At 35.1% G+C, this 21,640-nt stretch overlaps 1 protein-coding gene across 1 annotated transcript in view; it reads left to right on the forward strand.

Moving 5' to 3' along the window:
* BABAM2 (BRISC and BRCA1 A complex member 2) overlaps positions 1 to 21,640 on the forward strand; it is a 342,513-nt gene that overhangs the window by 67,026 nt on the left and 253,847 nt on the right. The window lies entirely within an intron of this gene.

Genomic DNA, 21,640 nt, shown 5'->3' on the forward strand with positions numbered 1-21,640 from the left:
CTGTTACTTTGGCTGATTTTTTAAAAAAACTGTAGTTTAAGTATGTTCCCTTTAGATGCTATGTGTTATATATTTACCCCATTTGAAGCTGAAGGGCTTACCTGGAGAAAATGATGCAGAAGTTTCCTTACAGACCTTCTGTGTATTGAATCTGCCCAGCGGAGGATAGATATGTTGAATGCCAAAGAAGTATTACAAGCCAGGTTCTCCAGAAATTTAAAGAAGGTTGTCAGAAAAGGCTTCATAGTGTAGGTGAGGCTTGTGCTTATTCTTGAAGAAAGGAGCAAAAGTGGGGAGTATGGGCAGAGAATATTTCAAGTGTGAGGAATGACGTAAACAAATTTTGAGAAGTTATGATATCTGTAAGATATTGTAGAGGAAATGCTGATAGGTTGCTGAAATACAAGTTAACATACTGAAGGGCTAGAAAAGGTTAAGAAGATAAGTTGGGAAAAGATTATGGAGTGCCTTGAATGCCAGGTTAAGAGCCATTGAAGGAGATGGTAATTGGAGGATCATCTAATGGCAGGGTGGTCATTATAATGGACTAAGGAGAGATTGAGGACCAGAATCAAGAACTGTCGCAAAAATCCGAGAGGGAATTCAAGGGACTTCGAGCTAGGATGATATAAGAGGAAACACCAGAATGGAAAGGGTCAGAAATATATATTTACAACTTTTTATTTTGGAATTGTCTTTAAAATTTGCAATCTTTAATATTGACAAGTATTGTGAAAGTATAGAAAGTGTAGAATTTAAAAGGTAGAAAGGACCTTAAGGTTTATATTATTCCACTTTCTTATTTTAGTATTGAGGATATTGACCTAGATTTATTTATATAATCATCTCAGAGTTGATATTATAACTTCACTCTTCTGATATTTTCCTGAGTGAAGTTATCACAAATGTTTTGAGAAAATACACGTGTGTGTGTGTGTTTCAAATATTAAAGCACCATATCAAAAAGAAAGATTACAAACCTAGGAGAACACTTTCTCTGTACTAGCTATAGAAAATCTAAGGCTACCCAGTGCTTCTTTATGGACCAGTGGGCTGGGCAAGCCTAGATGAGCAACCATGGTGCACCATCCATTAGCTGGGCGAGGTCCACATAGCCCTGGAGGATGTCCTTCATGTTCATTATCATCCAGCTAAAACACTAGGACAGGATAAATGAAACTATAGGCCTGATCCTCAGCATACATTTCTCTGAATACTGCATGCCTCTGAGGGAGTTTTCACTCCGTTATTAACAGGCTTAGTTCTTAGGTTCAGTTCAGACTTTTTCCCCTTCCCTCTTGAAGTACAAGAGCATAGTCACTAATAACCTGATGAGTCTGTACTGTATATGGTTTTGAATGAATGTGGATTACATATTTCATCACCTATGGAATGGAAAACAGAATGCCTACAGTTCTTGGATTTTTCCACTGAAGTAATTATTGCAGAAGGGAATGAATATGCATTCTTCGACTCTGGGAGTATAGTCCAAAGTAGTTCCTGTGGCAAATATGGAATTTCCTTGAAGTTTCTGGGTTCTATCTTAAAAATTCATAAAAAATTTACATTTAATTTTATAATGTACTTGTATTTTTTAATATGAAATATATTAAATTAAGAAGAAATGGACTCTCCAATGTGTCCTAGCTTGAGAAATATCGTTTTAGAGAATATATGTGATCTTTTATATATTTAGTTTATTTAAACCTGTTCCTTTCTAAAAAAAAAAGATTTCAAGTAGCTTAAATAAAGAATACATATACGGTTAAAAAAATAGGTGAGGTACTCTAAACCAGGGGTCCGTAACTCCTGGGCCGTGAACCAGTATTGGTTGTGGCCTGTTAGGAACTGGGCTGCACAGCAGCAGGTGAGTGGTGGGTGAGCCAGAGAAGCTTTATCTGTATTTGCAGGTGCTCCCCAGTGCTAGCCTCACCGCCTCAGCTCCACCTCAGATCATCAGGCATTAGATTCTCATAGGAGCACCAGTCCCTGGTGCCAAAAAGGTTGGGGACTGCTGCTCTAATCCGTTAGATGAAGTCGCCTCTTTCTAAACTCAAACCCTTAATTCAGGGAGGTGCGTGTTATTCAGGACTTTGAGATCCTCAGATGAATGTAAAATACTAGATAGATATCAGACCTCGAGATAGATGTCTCACAGATACCAGAGAATCATAAAATCATTGAGTTAGGATCTTAGTGGTCCATTGATTCCCACTTCTGGCTATGTATTTGAACAATTTAGGGAGCCTGTTAAATGTACAGATTCCTGGACCCCAGTAGACATACTGACTTAGATGCTTTAGAAAGCCAAGGAGTGATTAAATTTCGTGGGTGATTTTTATGTATTAGTCTGTGAACTGCTACTGGGAACCACTAATTGAATCCATCTTTTACAGTAATATTTCCAACGGAAGTCCATTTGCCTTTGCTTAATGTTATTTCCAGTGAGGTATCATTTTCCATTTTGGAGGACAGCTCTAATTATTTTAATAACAGCTTTATTGAGACGTAATTTATATGCCATACAATTTACCCATTTAAAGTGTGTAATTCAGTGGTTTTCCGTATATTCACTGAGTTTTGCTTCCATCACCAGTCAAATTTAGAACATTGTCATCACCCCTAAAAGAAACCCCAAACCTGTTCACAGAAGCTTCTCTATCCTCTCTGCCCCCAACTTGTTGACTCTAGGCAATAACTATATTCTGTTTACATGGATTTGGATTTGCTTATTCTGGACATTTCTTATAAATAGAATCATACAACACATAGTCCTTTGTGACTGACTTTTTTCATTTAGCATACTGTTTTCAATGTAGCATATATCATTACATTTTTTATTGCCAAATAATATTCCACTGTATGTATATACCACAATTTGTTATCCATTGTCAGTTGATGGACATTTGTTTTTTCCCACATTTTAGCTATTATAAATATTGGTGTTGTGTGGACACATTTTTGTTTCTCTTAGATATATCCCTAGGAGTGGAATTACAGGGTCAAAAGGTAACTATGTTTAATTTTTTGAGAAATTCCCCGACTGTTTTCTAAAGTGGCCGTACCATTTTACATACCCACCAGCAGTATAGAAGTGTTCCAATTTCCCCACATCCTCACCTGTCCTTATGATTATAGCCATCCTAGTGGGTATGAAGTGGTATCTCATTATGGTCTGGTTTGCATTTCCCTGATGCCTGTGCATCCTGATGATGTTTTGCATCTCTTCATGTGTTTATTGACCATTTTATGTCTCCTGTAGAGAAATGTCAGTTCACATCCTTTGCCCATTTTAAAATTGGGTTATTTGTCTTTTTATTGTTGAGGTATAAGAGAGAAATTTTTATATATTCTTGGTATGAGTCCTTTGTTTGATATGTGACTGGCCAAAGTTTTCTCTCATTCTGTGGATTGTCTTTTCACTTTCTAGATAGTATAGTTTGAAGGACAAAAGTTTTATGTTTTTTTATGAAGTCCTATTTACCTGTTTTTTTTTGTTGTTGTTGTTGTTGCTTGTGCCTTCTGGTTTCATATCTAAGAAACTATTGTATAGCCAAAGTTATAAAAACTTACTCTTGTATTTCTTTTTGCAGAGTTTTATAATTTTTGCTCTTACATTTAGATCTTTGATCTATGTTAGTTAATTTTTGTATATGGTGTGAGGTAGGGGCCTTGCTTTATTGTTTTACAAGTGGAGATCAGGATGACCCTGCACAATTTATCAGAAAGTCTATATTTTCCTTATTGTCTGCATTCTTGTTGAAATTCAATTGATTATAAATATGAGTGTTTATTCTTGAACTCTTAATTCTATTACATTGATCTATATTTTAGTCCTCTGCCAGTACCACACTGTCTTGATTGCTATGACTTTGTAATAAGTTTTGAAATTGGCAAGTATGAGTTTTCCAACTTTGTTGTTCTTTGCCAAGATTGCTTTGATTATTATAAGTCCTCCACATTTTCATATTAGTTTTAGGATCAGTTTGTTAATTTCTGCAAAGATTCCAGCTGGGATTTTGATAAGGATTATGTTGAATCTTTAGATTATGCTTAAGATTATTACCATTTTAACAATGTTAAATCTTTCAATCCAGGAACATGAAATGTCTTTCAATTTTTTTTTTTAGTTCTTCTTTAATATCTTTCAATAATGGTTTGTAATTTTCAAAGTAAAAGTTTTGCATTTCTTTTGTTAGATTTGTTCCTAAATATTTTGTTCTTTTTGATGCTTTTGTAAAGGGAATTACATGTTACAGTTACAGTTTGACATTGTTGCTGTAAGAAATATAATTGATTTTTGAATATTGATCTTATATCCTACAACCTTATAGGTCTAACATTTACTATAAAGTTTTTATTTCTTCTGAGCAAAAATCTTTTTACAGACTTCTGTTCTTTATCTTTTTATACTTTGAGGTAAATCAGTTTGTTGCAGATTATAAAATAGTGGCATTGCTTTCTTTTGATCTCATAAATTGAACTTAGAATATTTCCTTAAAAATGGAAGGAGTATGGTAATAAGTGTATAGATTTCTGAGATCCTCTTTTAAAGTCAATACTCGTACATTCGAGTTGATTTGTTAAAGATTTGCTCATTGCTCTACATTATATATGCTAATTCATTCACTGAAGCATTTAGGTCAACATTAATTGAATGTTATAACCCGGTGCCTAGACAATGGATATAAAAAGCCTGAGTTTTACTCTAAATGTATTCCCTGGCTAGTAGGAGAGACAGACACATAACTTTAATTAACTAGGTGAGAAGATCATGTGACTGAAACACCGTACATAGCAGAGGGAGCAGTTAATTTGGTTTGGGGGTGGTGGTGGGAAGGTTTTTTGTTTTTCAACAATAACATGATAATCATTCAGATAAACTGTGTCTAGAAGTATTTTTCAGTGACATTTAGAAGAGCTGATTCTTGATTCGAGTGGTTATTGGTAGAGCTTTTTTCTATTTGCATTTTTCCTCTGAGCCTCACATCCTAAGCATTTGCCGATTAAAGGGCTGTCCCTGCAGTGTAAATTAGTCTGTCACTGGTTATACTTTTACTATGTTCTGTCCTATGTGTTTGCCATACTGTGTCATGTGTCATATTATGAAGAAGGTGCTGACATATTGGTGCCTTCTTTTACTAACAAAAAAGCATAAAAGTCAACAAAAGGCAAATTCAGAGAAATCCTGTCTGTGGGTATTTATTGATTATGCACTATGTGTCCAACAGTGCGTGCTCTGGAACTTGACCTCAAGGAGGCTAAATTTTAGGGAGACAGATCCTTGAAAACAAATAGATATAAATATTATTTAAGTGAATGTTGGACTAATTGATGCAGAGGAATGGTCTGGGATAATTACATAGTCTTTTCACATATACTATATAATGTGAGAAGAGAGAATGATTAATAAATTAGGACAGAGGCTCTATTATAATGAAAAAGGAAAATTGTTATAGCTTGGAACTGTGAGATTAAAATCGAGAAGTTGGAAGTTGCGCTGAACCCTAAGTGATGGATACGCTGTAGCTGTTATGCTGTAGTTATCACTCCTTTGCTTCTCTGACTTTGCCTATTTCCATTCTGTTCCTCGCTCACTGCTCTCCAGCCACACAGGCCTCCTTGCTCTTCGTCAAACACTGAATGCACACTCTCACCTTAGGACCTTTTATTTGCTGTTCGCCATTTTCACTCACTTCCGCCTCTCTTCCCCAGTTTTCTGAATGGCTTGCTCCTCTCTTATCTTCAGATGTCATTATATCAGAGAGGCCTATACAAAATTGGAGTAACAGCCTTCACAGTACTCTTATTTTTATCATGCTTTATTTTCTTCATTCTTATCACCATTTGATACATTTTTGGTTCCTTATTTGTTTGGTATCTGTCTCTGCTACAGTTACCAACTGCCTGGGGCCGAGAGGTTATTTGAGATATGACTTCAGGACTATGACAGGACAGTTTCAGGCAAACCGGGATGAGGGTCAGCCTTGTTTCTTCATTGGAATGGAAGCTTTACGAGAGAATCGAATTCGTTTTGTATCCTAGTACCCAGAAGAGTGCCTGGTGCGTGGAGGTGTATGACACACGTTGCTAGATGAATAGGTTGCCCGTAAGGTTCTCTGTACCTCGAGGGACTTGTTGGTTTCTGAATCTAGAAAATATGTTTTAGATGAAAATTTCAAAATAGGAGAAAATAATTCAGTTTTAGAGAAATTTGGGTGATAAAAATCAGTTAATAGACTTTTGAGGCAGTGTGATTTTCAGCTTTGCTTTTGCAATACTCTGTGGTATGTTTAGCTACCTCAAAGGATATTGTGAAATTCTTTCCCCTGAAAATAATAATGATAATTCACTTTAATTTAAAATAAAATTGCATAAAGGAGGAAGGGTGGATCGTGAATTTAAATGAGAAGAACGTGTTGTAATCATAGCAGAATTGGAAACTGCTTACATCTGACTTCCTAGTTTGGAGAAGGTGAGGGGCGTTTTATGTTTGCGACAGGCATCTTCAGGGTAGGGAACCTGCTGCTGCTGCTGCTGCGGATGGTACCCACTGGCTGTGTAATTCTTTCCCTGACTCTGTTCTGTTTGTGAGGGATGAAAGTATCGCAAGAAATATTGTACTAATACCTTGTTACTTCTCTTCTCCTGCTCTTCACTGTGCTGCCTACAAAAAGACATCCTGTGAATGTGTCCTTGCAAAAATGTATATGCAAAGACTGCGCTAAGCTGATATGGACCGCATGGCCCACTATTGAAAACTGCCATCCAGATGTGCGGTGCTCATATTCCTAGCCACTTCCATATGCTGTGGTATATACCATCTTTTAAAGAGAATGCTCTGTCGTTTTTCAAATATTTACTTAATGCCTCATTTGAGATCTGTAAAAGACTTATCTTTAGCCTTCAAGCTGGACGTAGTGCTCAAGACAGATAAGTGCCCAGAACTGTAGTCTTGGGCGAGACGTGCAGGGTCAGAGGTGTGCGCACAGGGTGCCGTGGGCCGAATAGGAGGAGCAGTCTGCCGGGTCCACGCAGGTGGGTGTCAGGGACTTAGAAACATGTTATTTGATTGTTTATAAATACATTTTGATGTAACTTGTTGAAGAATGACATATCTACAGAAGAGTGTACAAGTCACAAGTATACAGAGCATGGCGAATTTCAGAAAGTAAACGTACCGCGTAATTAGCACCTTGATTAGAAACAACATTTCCAGCTTCTGGAAGCCCCCCCTCATACCCTGTCATCACTGTGACCATCTTGCCCAAGAGTAAAAACACTGTGCTGACTTATATCACCATTATTGCTTTTGCCTCTTTTTGATCTTTCTACTAATAGAATCAAGCATGGACTTGGTATGTCTGACTTTTTTCACCCAACATTTATTTGTGAGCTTCACCCATACACTTTGTTGCTGTTGTTGTATGCTCATTGCTATAATGTTCCATTATATGAGCATACCAAAGTTTATCCATTCTGTTATTGTTTGACATTTGGATTATTTCAGTTTTTTGCTGCTATGAATAGTGCTACTGTGAGTTTTCTTGTACATGTCTCGGTGGATATATGTATGCGTTTCTGATGAGTATACACTGAAGAGTGGACTTGCCTGGTCACATGGTATAGAGGATTAAGACGAAGACTATTAATATATATACATATGCATACACACATAATTTTGAGGGCATGTGTTATAAACAAAGCTTTTAAACCACAGTTGTAGAAAAACAGAATATCTTGAAAGTACAAACAGTGTATAATTAAAATGAAATGTGATCAACTTATCAGTTGGAGTTTAGTTAGGAGACAGAAACCATACCAGTAATTTGAATGTAGAGGTAATTGAATATAGAGAATTATTAAATGCTAATAGGAGTAAGAGTACTCTAAAGAATGCAAGGATAGGGATTGTAGAGAGTGTTCTGGGGCCGAAGGAGAATACCCAAGAAGGAGTAAACATGGAAGACTTTTCCTCCATGTTCTCCCTCCACCCGCAAGGCTGAGACTCAGAACTCTGAGCTGGAGGGAGTGTGGCCGCAGCCCACTGGATGATGGAGACCTTCACTTGGGGGTGTCGCAGGCCAGAGCTGGTGTGCGGCCTACTGATTGACCACAGCTGGTGAGTAGAAATGGGCTGGGTGCCAGTTAAACAGGCTGGAGGGTGAGCACTAGCGGGTCTCCTGCATGCTCCGGCAGCTGTGCCATAGCAGCAGCTCTGAAAAGTTCACCAGAACCAGGGTGGGAAGCTCCTTCCTCTGTTCTACTTTGCACTGTCCCTTTATCACTTTCTGTCGACCAGCTAAACATTGTACCAGCTGGCAAAGAAAAAATGTTTATAGGATCCAGTCCCAGTTTCATAAACAGGACAAAGAAGAGTAGATTCGGGAGATAAAAGGCAATAAGTAAATAACTAGCACAACTAGATAACTCCTAACTTATCTTGTAGTTTATTGTTTTCTGCTGTTTCTAATCTGCAGTTAAACTCGTCTAATGAGTTCTTAATTTTAGATAATGTATTCTTTAATTCTACTTGATTCTTTTCCATTCTTTGTGTTTTAATCTATAGTTTTTCTCCACTTGGCTGCTCAGGCTAATTATATTTATTTTCAAGTCCTAATATTTGGAATATCCTTGGATCTATTTGTTTTACCTGCTTTTTCTTTGGCTGTTAGTCATGTGGTTCTGTATTTGTTTTGGTAGTTTTGAGTGAATGTCAGACATTCCAGTTAAAAAACTGTGGAGGCTCCAGATGCTTCTCTCTTCTTCTAGAGAGAGAGGATTCATTGTCCCTTCTCACAGGTAAATAGATGTTGACTAATCACCTTAATCTAGAAAGGGAGTGTTGCTGGGTTGGGACTGGTTTATGGCTTTGGTCAGGGTCTTTCTGCCTCCGGTTCACTGCTGTTCCTGAGGGTTTTTATCTGAGAGTCTGGAGTGGTCAGTGTTCTAGATACTTTTAAAAGCCTGGGACTATAAATTATTTAAAAATAGAATGCTATGTCATTTGTCAAATATTAAAACAAAAATAGCATGGATCTTTGCCCTGTTGGATCCCAAATTCTAAATTTTGTCTTGTAAGACTGTTGATAATTCCACTCTGAATTTCAGAGGCAGTTTCTTAATTTTAGCCCCTTTTCCCTTGGATTGCCCCAGAATTCATCACAGGTCTTGAGGGGAACTAGCTGCATGTTGAGGTCACTCAAGTTCTGATAAGTTTTCTGACTCTAAGCAGCAGCTCTGTGACTGTGCAAAGCCTGGATTCTCAGCTTTCCTCCAGTGCCCGGAATCTGCAGATCTCTCTGAGAAGGAGCAGAAGTCAGCTTCTCTCCTAGAAGTTCTCTCTTTTGTGAATTCTCAGCCCTGCCAGTTCTCATTGCTTCAGCAGATATCGAATGACTTCAAATAGGGATCTGTAATTCATCTGGCTTTCTAGTTCTTATTGAGAGTGCTGGTCTGTACTAAGTTACTTCATCCTACCTAGAAGCATAAATCAATTGTCCTACATTTTGAGAACATATAATTTCCCCCTGTAGTTTCAAAGCAAAATAACAAAAAACTTTAATGGACCATAAAATATCACTCACCTTGTTGGTAGAAATATAGAATCAATAAAAGTTAATTATTAATAATTATAAAAATAATCATTAATATATAATTATTAAAAATAAAAATGTTTGATGTCAATAAAAATGTTCAGTAACATTAGCTAATAAAAATGAATAAAGTGGCAGAAAGCAGTGTACTTCTTCTTTTCTTATGAAAATCTATTTTCCTAAGGTAGAAATAAGAGTAAACATTATTTATAGATGGCATCTCTGGTTCTCTAGAGTTGAATGCAGCTTGGATTCAAAGGATGAATCAATGTATGATCCGAGTGAATGTGAGAAAATTACCAGAAATTTTAATACAAAACTGGTTTATGTGCTGATGAATTAAAAACTCTATTCGTATTTCTACCATTATTTATTTTTACTCATCAGCCACAGAAACATTTTATGAAGTAGAAAGAATGTTGTTATTCTTCGTAAAATGCACTTCCTAAGGGGAGACAGTGGAAGGGCCCTGGTTTAAAAATCATGACTTTGATTTCATCTAGCTTTCCAAAGGTGTTGCTATTATAATTAATTGTGGATTAAGGAGAGAACTGTTAATATATACACATATGCAATACACAGATACAAATTTGAAGGCATGTGTTATAAACAAGGCTTTAAAAGCATAGTTGTAGAAAAACAGAACATCTTGAAAGTACAAACAAGGTACACTTAAAATGTTCACTTTCATAAGGCAAATAAAAAAAGGCAACTCAAGTTATTTTTTGAAACCCAATGGCAAATATAACATTTAGCAGATGTTGCCAGTTTTGATTTACTCGATTGAATTTGTAAAAATGCTTTTGGGAAAATTAGGTACTTGTGTTGAATATGAAGCATTTCAGCTCAAGAATTTGCTTATCCAGAGGAGTTATTTAATGATCAATTTTGAAGGTTATTTTTTGTCTTTGGTTGGTTATCTCTCTTTGTCGTCCTCTCTTTATTACCTCTTATTCTCTCTAGCACTCTCCTGAAAGAGTTGGGTTTTTAAATTATGAGAATGTATTTTTATCATTATTTGTGGTACAGGTACTAAGGTTTTCTTTTTAATGAATGAATGTGCTAAGTACCACATTAATGATACAGGAGTTCTGATGAGATCGTGATTATTGAGCCAATGGCGATCTAAGGCATGGAGAAAAAAGGATTTTTAGCTGGATCTTCAAGCAGGAATAGGATTTATAGTATGAACAGAGTCCGAGATGGCACTGTAGGCAGGGAGACGAAGCTACAGAGATTCATCACGAGCCAAAATGGCATATTGGAAGCACCGAGCAAAGCAGTTTCCTTGGAGCAGAGTTTACAATGGCAAATAATAGAAAATACAGTTAAAGAGGTAGATTGAGGCAAAATTATAAAGGGTTCATTATTAGTTTAGGTTGTGATTTTAAAGAACTGCTGCAGCCTTGGGCTTTTTCCCCCTTCTTAAAAAAATATGAGTTTCCAAAGACATTGAAGCTTTTATGAGATGTTTATGATCTGAAAATGTTTTTTTTTCCTCATGCTATTGAGGATTCCAGAAATTTTTGATTCCTTTACTTTTTAGCTACCTGCTGTTTAAGCTCACTTCTTGAAATAGTTGTAAACTTCGTTAGTTTTTCAGAGGAATCAAATTTTTATTATACATTTAAAAAGAAAAGTGCACAGTTAATTGTTGATCATATTCCCTCAGAATCTCTAAATCGATTATTTTATATTCACTTGTTTCAAAGGCTGGTCTTACTTTTGCATGCTTTTGGTATACAGAACCATATGAGTAAAGGGCTATTTATTTTTTCATAAACTTTTAATTTTAGAACTTTCAACTTTATATTTACAGAATTATTGTAAAGGTGGTACAGAAAGTTCCCGTTTACCCACTATCATTTCCCTTTTGTTAACATCTTACATTACTGTGATACATTTGTGACCATTAGTGAACTGACACTGATACATTATTATTAACCGAGGTCCATACTTTATTCAGATTTCTTTAGTTTTTCCCTAATGTTCTTTTTTAAACCAGAGTCCCATCCAAGATACCAGGTTAGAACTAAACTAAACTACATTTAGTTCTCATGTCTGCTTAGGCTCCTATAGATTGACAGTTTCTTAGACTTTCCTTGTTTCTGATGCCCTTGAGAATTTTGAGGAGTACTAGTAAAGTAGTTTATAAATGTCCCTCAATCGGAATTTGTCTAATGTTTTTTTCATGGTTAGATTGTGATTGTAGGCTTTTAGTAGGAAGACCTCAGAGGTAAAGTGCCATTTCATCACATCATATCAAAGGTACACACTATCACTATGACTTATCACTGTTGATATTATCATGATATTGGCTTGAGGGAGTGCTTGTCAGATTTCTCTACTAGTAAAGTTAACTATTTTCTCTCCCTTTCCATATTGTCCCCTTTGAAAGGGAGTCAACTATGTGCAGCTCACACTGAAGGAGTGGGCAGTTATGCTCTTTCTTTTTGAAAGCAGAGTATTGACATCAATTATTTAGAATTTTTCTGCATAGGAGATTTGTTTGTTCTCCCTCATTATTTATTTATCCAATTCAGTAAATAAATATAAGTATGGACTTACAGATATTTATTTTATTCTTTGGGGTTACAATCCAATATTACATTATTTATTTTGTTGCTCAAATTGTTCTAGTTTTGGCCATTAGAAGTTGTTCAGTTGATACCTATATCCCTTTACTACTATACCCCCATGATTAGAGGGTTTTTTTTTCCCCCCCTTTTTTTCTTTTTGGAGCACTTGCTTTCTCTGTGACACTGTAAGATCCTCTAGGCTCATCCTGTATATTCCCTACTCCAGTCCTAGAATCAGCTGTTTCTCCATGAAACCCTTGGTGTGTTTATTTTATTGGAGAAAGGTATTAGAAACCGGCCCTGTTTGCTTCTGCTGTGGTGCCATTGCTTTTAGGTCCTCTCAGCTAACAGTGCAAGGAAATACATGGCTGTAAATATTTGTATTTATAACCATTTGTGTCTATATTAAGCAGAACATGAATTGATAGTGATGTCTCTAGCTCTAAACCACATGGATCATTCTAGCCTCTGATTATTTTAAGATCTCATTTGTGTATGTCCTGATCTCTGTTCTTTTTTGATATTATTCTCATCTGCTTATTTGTTAATTTCTGCTACAAACACATATTGAGTCTGTACTATATTTAAGCCTTTGTATTAGGTGGTAGGGATAGTGAAATGAATGACCGATTGATAGAGTCATGGTGTCTTCAACACATATTTATTGAGTACCTCTCATTTCTGCCACTGTGCTCCATGGTCATGGTTCAGTAGTAGAGAAAATTTGACTACAAAAAGTTATGATATTAGGCAGTATGAACCTGTGATAAAAGGTAGAAAAGAAAGGTAATAACAACATTCAGATGAAGGAGAAATACTTTAGGAGGGGAAGTCACATGATGAATTGTAGCAGTTAGAACCTGGTAGCATTCAAAGAGAAAATATAACCAAACTGGCTTAGGTAAAAAAAGAACGTATTGGTTCACATAAAAGAAAAGGTAACTTGGTCATGACTGGTTTTAGGGCTTAATGTCATCAGGGCTTTGTTTTGCCTTCTGCTCCGCTGGCATTGTTCTCAGGCCTTTCATAGTATCTCCCAATACTTCCAGACCAATATCAGAACACTAGAAGAAGAGAAGTCTGACCTCATCAACAAAAGTCCTAGAATTGAGTGAGACTTGTTAGCCTTACTTGAGTCATCATATCCATTAACATTGTTCCCTAGGGGATGGAATGCGCTGGTTAGCTTAGCTTTGTGGGTGAGCTCTGTCCCTTTCACAGGTTTGGGTTTGTGATTATTAATTGAGTTATACATTTTTGTTTTGTAAATTTGTCCATATATTTATTATATGTTACAATACAATATTTAAAAAGATAACTGAATATATCCAAAGACAATGAGAAAAATTTAAAAACAGCTAGAGAAAACAAAACAGCAACTGTTAGGCTGTTAGTCGACTTCTAATAACAGTGGGAGAGAGAAGACAGTTTAATGATATATTTAACGTGATAAAAGAAACAATGACCATTTAAAATTAAATCTTTACTAATTCTTCAGGGAGAAGGAAAAAAGTCTCTGTTGGAAGATTAGAAATGCAGAAAGGAGTGAAGAGCAATAAAATAGAATAAAAGGAGATAACAGGAAGAGGGTATAAAATTATAAATTATCCAGAGGGTGTTTTAACTAGAATTATCTTATACATTTTGATGGGTGTTAGGATTTATGTTCCCCATATATGTCACTTAGCCAAATATTAAAATTAAGTGACTTTCTCTTGGTGTTTTCCAATTTGGGAGTGGGGACTGGGTGCCTATAGGGTGAAAAAAGACAATGGCCTTAACACTTGCGTTTGCAAGTGGATTACTTCCTATTGACCATGTCTGCAATCCTTCGTTATACTCTTCTTGTATTGCTTCGTGTGATGCTTTGGTTTTTTCCCCTGGGGACAACTGGAAATAAACTGAGCCTGGGTCCTGTCTTCCAAATCCTCAATGGTTTTAGAAAGCCATTTCTTGCGTATAACCAAGACTGAGAACCATAGCTACTGAAAATGAGTATGGATGAGATAGATCTGAATTATACTCTCATATTTATTGATTCCTAGGTGGATTTTACCAGCTAAGGTATCTAACATCTCTACATTTGTTTATTGATGAAACTGCTAATATTAGTACTTACCTCACAAGGCTCTTGTGAGGAATCAAAAAATAACATTTGAATGGACAAATGGAAATAAAACTGGAGTTGTGGAAGCCAAAATGACCAAGGACAATTTAAAATCATAACTGCAGAGGGCTTATCAAATGTTTGTGTTTTCAAAGAAGTCCTCTAGTTCCCCTTTATAATTTGAAGCAGTTTACTTAGATTTTTGAGTTTACATTTAAACTCATATGGAAATAAGGTGTTGTACTAATTGACAGTCTTTAGGGTGGTGATTATTTAGCTGTACTTGAGTCATCTATAGGGATGGGCATATTAAAAAGGGAAAAAGCCTTATAAATTTTGAACCTGATTCTGATATCTGCTTTCTCCAACATTTGTAAAAAGCAAAAAACCTTAGCCATTTAAAAACATTTTTCAGAGAAAATATCTGCATCCGGCTGAGAATTTTATGCCAAACTGCAGCCCCCACACAAGCTTTGGAGAGCCAAGATGTTTAAACCTGCAAAGTAAAGTGCCTGCTCAACCTTAATACTGGTCTGATGTAATCATTTAACCACAGAATGGTTTGTAGCCTTGAACTGACAATGACTCAGTAGACCTTGTATACATTTTAAAAATGTTTTTAAGTTGTCGGAATTATGAAAATACCGTAGAAGCACAATATTATTGTAAGCAAAAACATTTGACACGTTTAATGCAGTTTCTTGAATATATTTCAGGAACATTTATGGAAAAGCCAGATTGAAAAGTAAAAAATCTGGATTATGGCATATTTTTTTAAAAGAAGGGTAACTAATTACTTATAGTCTCTAAAATAGTCTACTAGAGATCATCGGTCACATTTTTAAATCAAAGGAGTCGTTTTGGAGATTTGAAAAAATTAATTGGTAAGGATAGTGATTGATAAAACAATTATATATAATTTGTGTGTTTAAAGGTACATTTTAAAAGGATTTCTTATTTTTTAAATATGGAGATGTTTGCAAAGCTAACATGAACTCTAGCTCAGTCGGCACCTTGTGGGAGTTATTTTTAAAATGCAAAATTTGTCCCAATGAAGCTTGATTTGATTAAAAAACTATTATCTTAAAGTATAAGTTAACCATTTGTTTTACTTTAGGCTCATACCTAGGGACTACTCCTAAACCCAGATTCACTAAATCCACTCATTAAATTGAAAGCATTTTGGAATCAGGAAAAGATGAAATAACTATTTCAAATATTTGAGCTTGTATGTTTGTACTGATAAATGCATAAAATTGAGTAGAAATAATTTTGGGATTAGCTATAGATTTACGTTATAAATAAATCTTTTCTAGTTCATAATAAAGAAAATAGGTAACCTTTATAATATTTTACTGAATCAGAAAAACTGTAACAGTATCTTTCAAACTTTTAAGACTAAAAACAAATAATCGAAATACTATCCATTAACCTAATGACTTTAACTTACTGAAGAGTGCCTAGGAACCATTTATTACTTTTGATTAGTACTTTTATGGACTTTTAAATTTATAATTATTAAAATTGTGCTCTAAACTTTTTTACAACATGTATTGTGCGAATTTTTGTTTTCTGAGAAACTAATGCAATATAAGATGCTTATAACATTTATGATAAAGGATTAATGAAGGTTTTGAAATTGAGAAACTCTTGTAAAGAGATTAAAAAATTAAGATTAGTTTAATGATATGGCTTCTTTAATTTTTAAGCATGATTCCATGACTGTAAATTTGTAACTAGCCATTTTCAGAAATCAAAGCATTTTAGATTTTTAGAAATCAAATCATTTTTAGAAATCAAATCACTTTTAGTTATCAAGGGCAAATGAAATTCTTTCTAACTAGCCTCATTTTAAATACTTTGTATTATGGAGAATTTCAAACATATACAAAAGTAGAAAGTATTGTATAGTGCATCCTCAGAGGGTATCACCCAATTTTGTTTCATCTGTACCCCCATCCACTTACCCCCTTACATGTTATTTTGATGCAAATCCTGTACATTATGTCATTTCGTCTGTAAATGTTTCGGTATGTTCCTAAAAAAGATAAAAAATGTTTTAAAAGTATAAACAATTACATTATCTTGTCTAAAAAAATAAACAATTTCCTAGCATCATGAAATAACCAGTCAGTGTTCAAATTACCCATTTTGATTAATTGTTATGTCTTTTAAGTTTCTTTTAACTTATAAGTTTTCTCCACCCCAACCCACCCCATTTACAATTTATGGTTGAAGCAGGGCCATTTGTCTTTTAAAATTACCAGAGACTGGATTTCGCTGATTATATCCTCATGGCATGGTTTAACGTGTTCCTTTGTTCTTCTGTATTTCCTGTACATTAATAGGTAGACATAGGTCCTAGATTTCATGCACCTTCAACCACGTGGTGCATAGTCATAAACCAAAAATAATGTCCACATTCCCTTCCCCCCAAAAAAGAGGTTCTGAGTTTTGTGATAGCTGTCATAGGGACTATATGCTTTATTTTGTTTATGAGTTATAGAGCCATCTATAATTTATATTTAGGTAATTGTGTATAATGCATGATTGAAGATTAGAATGTACACTAACACTGGTTATTGAAAAACAAGATAAATGTGTATATAGTAAGTAGAAAAGAGTTATCAAAAGCAAAAGAAGGATTATAAAAGTACAATATCCTGGAGTCATTCATTTTAAGGACAAGTATCCCTATTTTTTAAAAAAATGGCAGCATAATATGTTCTCTTAATAATCTTGATCCATCAGGAAAGGTGAATTATATTTAATATGGACTATTTTAAGAATTATAACAAAGACAACTAGATAGTCAACAATTTGGCACTTAAAGGATTACAGAATTATATTTCATAGTTGTAAAATATGGTGTTGTAGTTAATTTGCAATTCCTGTTAATAATATATGTAATATGTACATATTAAAGAAAGGAGTCATATATAAAAATTTCAGAAATTTTACTTTACTTTATCAAGAATAACTAGGAAATAAGCTATACTGATTAATCAAATATTCAGACTCATAAAAATTTAACGTATAAGCTATATATAGATTACCAGTTCTTTAAATAATTGATTTTTGATAAAATACCCTTTATACTAAAAGTAGAACATAATTTGATCTTTGATGATTCAGAAACTTTTGAGGGGCTGATTATAACATCAGAATTATTGTTCTTTTGAAAATTAAATTTGTTGGAGTAACATTGATTAATAAAATTATGTAAATTTCACATGTACAACTTTACAGAATTATTGTTATTAAGTTTGATTGTCATTATATTGTAGCTGTTTAGCAGAGTCAATTAATGCAGAGTTCCAATGTTAATTGTCAGAGAGTTATCACTGGATTATGAGAGCCCGAATTGGCTTTGTGACTGTGATATTCACAAAGTCAGATAAAGAGACTTACAGGAGCAAATATGCATGGAGATAAATACGTATGTCTCTATACGTAGATATGTGTTTACCTGTGTGCGTATGTGTACATATTACTGTTAAATTTATAATATGTATTGTTAAACATATATGCATATATACTGACTTGTCATGTGCAGCTATTACTAGTACTAAGCAAGCTGCAAATTGAAGGAATTTGATCAAAATTTACCACAAGGAAATTGGCTCCAAGGCATAATGATTTTGGCTGGAGAAGATAGTGATCCTGGCACAGTATACTCTCTATTTCCTTGTGAGAGCTCCAAGATTAAAAGAATTAACTACATAGAGGCAGATGCTTGGTAGTTTTCTGGAAGCACAATTATAAGGTTTATGAAAAACAGGAAGATCAACATCTCATTTTTTTTTTTTTGAACTGGGAACTGATTTAAGCTATTTTGTATCCCTTAGACCTTGTCTATTGAGCTATGATAATTTGATTTTGTTTTTATGACTTTTTCTTTTTAAATTCTTATTTTAAGTGTTCTAGCCTTTGCAAAGAAATTATATCTTAAATGCTTTTAAGATAATATTTTTCAGACTGTTCAAACTTTTAATGATTGATGACTATAATTAGTCACATTGCAATATTGTATTATTAGAATTGCTGTTCAGTTTTCTTTTGTCTACTTCTGTTCATAACCACAGATTAGCTTCACTCTTACTGGCAAGTATTTCTTTTGACCCTGGAAAAATTTGGATCCTTTAATATATTTAGTATGTTATGAATTGCATAGTAGTAATCATTCACTTGACAATAATTTGAGTGCCTACTTTAAATAGTCCATAATGTCTAACACAGCCCTTGCACAAAAATGAATGACGCTGTCCTTATTTTCAGATAGTTTATAGTTAATAGAGGGATGGTAATATGAAGTAACTCTATCACCCAGATGGTCATTCTTTATGAACATTGGTGGGTGCATTGGATAGGAGAATTTTATTTTTATCTTTAATTTTCAGTGACTGAGAAACTATAGCCATTTGTTTTGCTGCAGGTTGCTTAAGTGACACCAATAAACACCTTGTGTGTCTACCATAAAATAAGGAAACATAGAAGGAACAAAAACATATTTGTAGGAAATGACCCTAACTCTTAATTCAGGTGTTGCAAATTCAGATGCCTAAAAGAGCCAGCCAAGTAATACAAATAAGTGAACAAGACAGGTATAAAACAGTTATAATTGGTGAGGATTGTGACCTACTGAAGTGTGTATGCTTTGTCTGAAGATTTTCTAATAAAATTTTTTTTGTGGGTCAAAGAAAGCATGACTGCAGGCCAAGACTGCCAATTTGCAACCCCTCCATAATTCCTTAATATTGATGGAACCATCGCAAAAACATTTGAGAGAAAAAATGGTGATTTAAAATTAAACTCAAATAAATGCATCCAATTTAAGAATGATCACACCATACAGTAAACTAGTTGGTACTTTTTTTCTGGAGCATAAGTGATGTTAAATTAAGTATAATGGGATCCCAGGGGAAAGATATTATAGATCTAGGCTGAAGAGGAGATCAAGTTTATTAGAATCCATGAATGTAGGAGAAATAGGAATTAGCAAGAATGTTGTTGGCTCTCCATCACTGAGGATTTTTTCCTGGGTATGTGTAGCTCTGGATTCCAGGTGTTAATTGTTGTCAGAAGTAGATCAGTACTTCCTGGGAAATGTGTGGGACAACTCTAATGGAAAGCTCTAGTGGATGGAGTGTTTAGCCATCATTTAGACAGTAGATCTTGTGCGAAGACCTAATGTGTTTATGTGAAATTATTTTGGCTTTTAATCACAATGGGAAAATACATCAGAAAGATGAAATTTTCTGAGTTTCCACTTCACTATAAAAATGCCTGAACATGACTACAAAAATCACAAAACAGATTTTCTAGGGCCAAGGAGTAATTACCACTCCAGGCCTACTGAATCAGTGCCTCAGAGGATAGCATCTGAGAATCTGTCTTATAAACATGGTTTCACAGTTATGCTGATGTTAGCTAAGTTGGGAATTATAGCTGGAGGTAGAAAAGGTTTCATATACTTGCTGGAAGATGTCAGGCTTCCTTGGTCACTGAAGATGGTGTATTGGCAGGCTTCTATTAAGGGATTTTTTAAAAAGTGGGTTTATTGTTAGAAAGAACCCCATTCTGTTTGGTGGTAGTGAGTTGAAGGCAGTAGAAATTGGTAGCTCAGGATATGAAGGCTTTATTAAGGTTCTTGAGGCTTTTCATTAGAAGAGTATGTGTCATGATTATTTACACTAACCGAGACCCAGGGAGGCCTGTTTGGCCCGTACGGTTTGACGCAGCTATTTTTCTTTAGTTAAAATGTGAGGAGCACCACAGTTTTGAGAGAACTGGTGAGGAATGGCTTTCAGGGCTGGTGAATTTAAGGAAGTGAAAATCGATGAAACTGAGTAATCACTTTGTATTGTTAAGTTGACAAATAGTTTGAAGGCAGTGACGCTGGCTGATTTGTGGGGGCCCAGTTTTCAGTCTCTTTGGAGAATGTGTGCAAAAGATATAAGGTTTATTGGTCAAAGGCACTCATTTCAAGTTTGGCATGGAGCCAACATTCATAAGACACCACAGTACAATTTGTACATGCTGATTATGTTTCAGTCAGGCGGAGGAAAGGTAAAAATATCTCCTGTTTACAGGACCATGAAGACCTCGTTTCTAAGCTCAGTGCTGATGAAGGCTGGGCTGCTGCATGTTGTATGTAGCTCCAAGACACATGTCAGTAATCAAATATCTTTTTCTAGTCTTGGAGCATTGTTCACTTTTCTCCTTTATATTCTTCAACAGGATGGCTTTTTCAGAAGTCTCACTTTATTACTCATTGAATTAAATACCTTACTGGTGTTTAAAAAGCTCTGGGATGGGGAACATCTAAGATACCTATTTCACATCTACTTTAACTTGAGTTCATTGAATGAGTTTTTAAATATAAAGGTAGAGTCTTCCTTCCTTCTTTCCTTCCTTTATCCATTCCTTCCTTCCTTTTATTTTTTCCTTAAGAGAAACGATTATGATCATTGTTGAGTTAGTAGGAATAGCTTAATCCTCTATGTAGATTTTCCTGCAGATAATGTAAGAAGCTACTTAACTTTCTTCTCTGACAGAAAACATAAGGGTCTAAACTGGATTTATACTTTGGATTAAAGGACTCTTGAATAGTTAGTTCTATGGCATGATAAGAATGACCGTCTCTCTCTATTCCTTCTCTTAGAGGAGGTAAAATCATGATATGGCGTTATGATGTATCAGCACTCTTTAATTATTTTTTCCTCCTCCTCTCCTTCTCCTTCTATTTTTAAGTGGTAGGAAACCTGATTTGAACCGGCTTAAACAATAAAGGGAATTCATTGGCTTATAGAACTTAAAAGGACCTCAGATAAAGCTTGTTCCAGTGGCTGAAAAAATGTCATTTAAGAATCTAATTTCTATTTCTGTTCTTCTCTGCTCTGCCTTCCTCTGTGTTAACTTTATTCTTAGACTCCACATCTACCCTTCCCTTGTGAATATAAAATTATTACTCTAGTTCAGACTATATTTTATCCTACCTTGGGAAGAAGAAACACTTTTATTTCTTAGAAGTTCCAACGCATGTCTTCATTTATCTTATTGGGTTTGATTGGGTAAGTGCCCATAGATCGTTCAGTTAATCAGTGGTGTTAGGTGCGTAGACAATAGTGATGCAGTTTGGCACTCAGGATCTAAGAAGCTTGAAGTAGAGGTTATTACTCAAAGCCTGTGCCTGATAATGGGGGGCGCGATGGTTCTCCAGAGGAAATTTGGATTTGTGTTACCGGAAGGAGGGAAGCGGACATGAGACAATAGATATTTACTAAATATGGGTTTAGGCCGAAGGTATCATATGGACCTGGGGCTCAGAGGTGGAGTTTTTAGGGGGAAGGACAGAG

The sequence above is a fragment of the Rousettus aegyptiacus genome, unplaced genomic scaffold, assembly GCF_014176215.1.
Source record: "Rousettus aegyptiacus isolate mRouAeg1 unplaced genomic scaffold, mRouAeg1.p scaffold_m13_p_7, whole genome shotgun sequence".
NCBI lineage: Eukaryota > Metazoa > Chordata > Mammalia > Chiroptera > Pteropodidae > Rousettus > Rousettus aegyptiacus.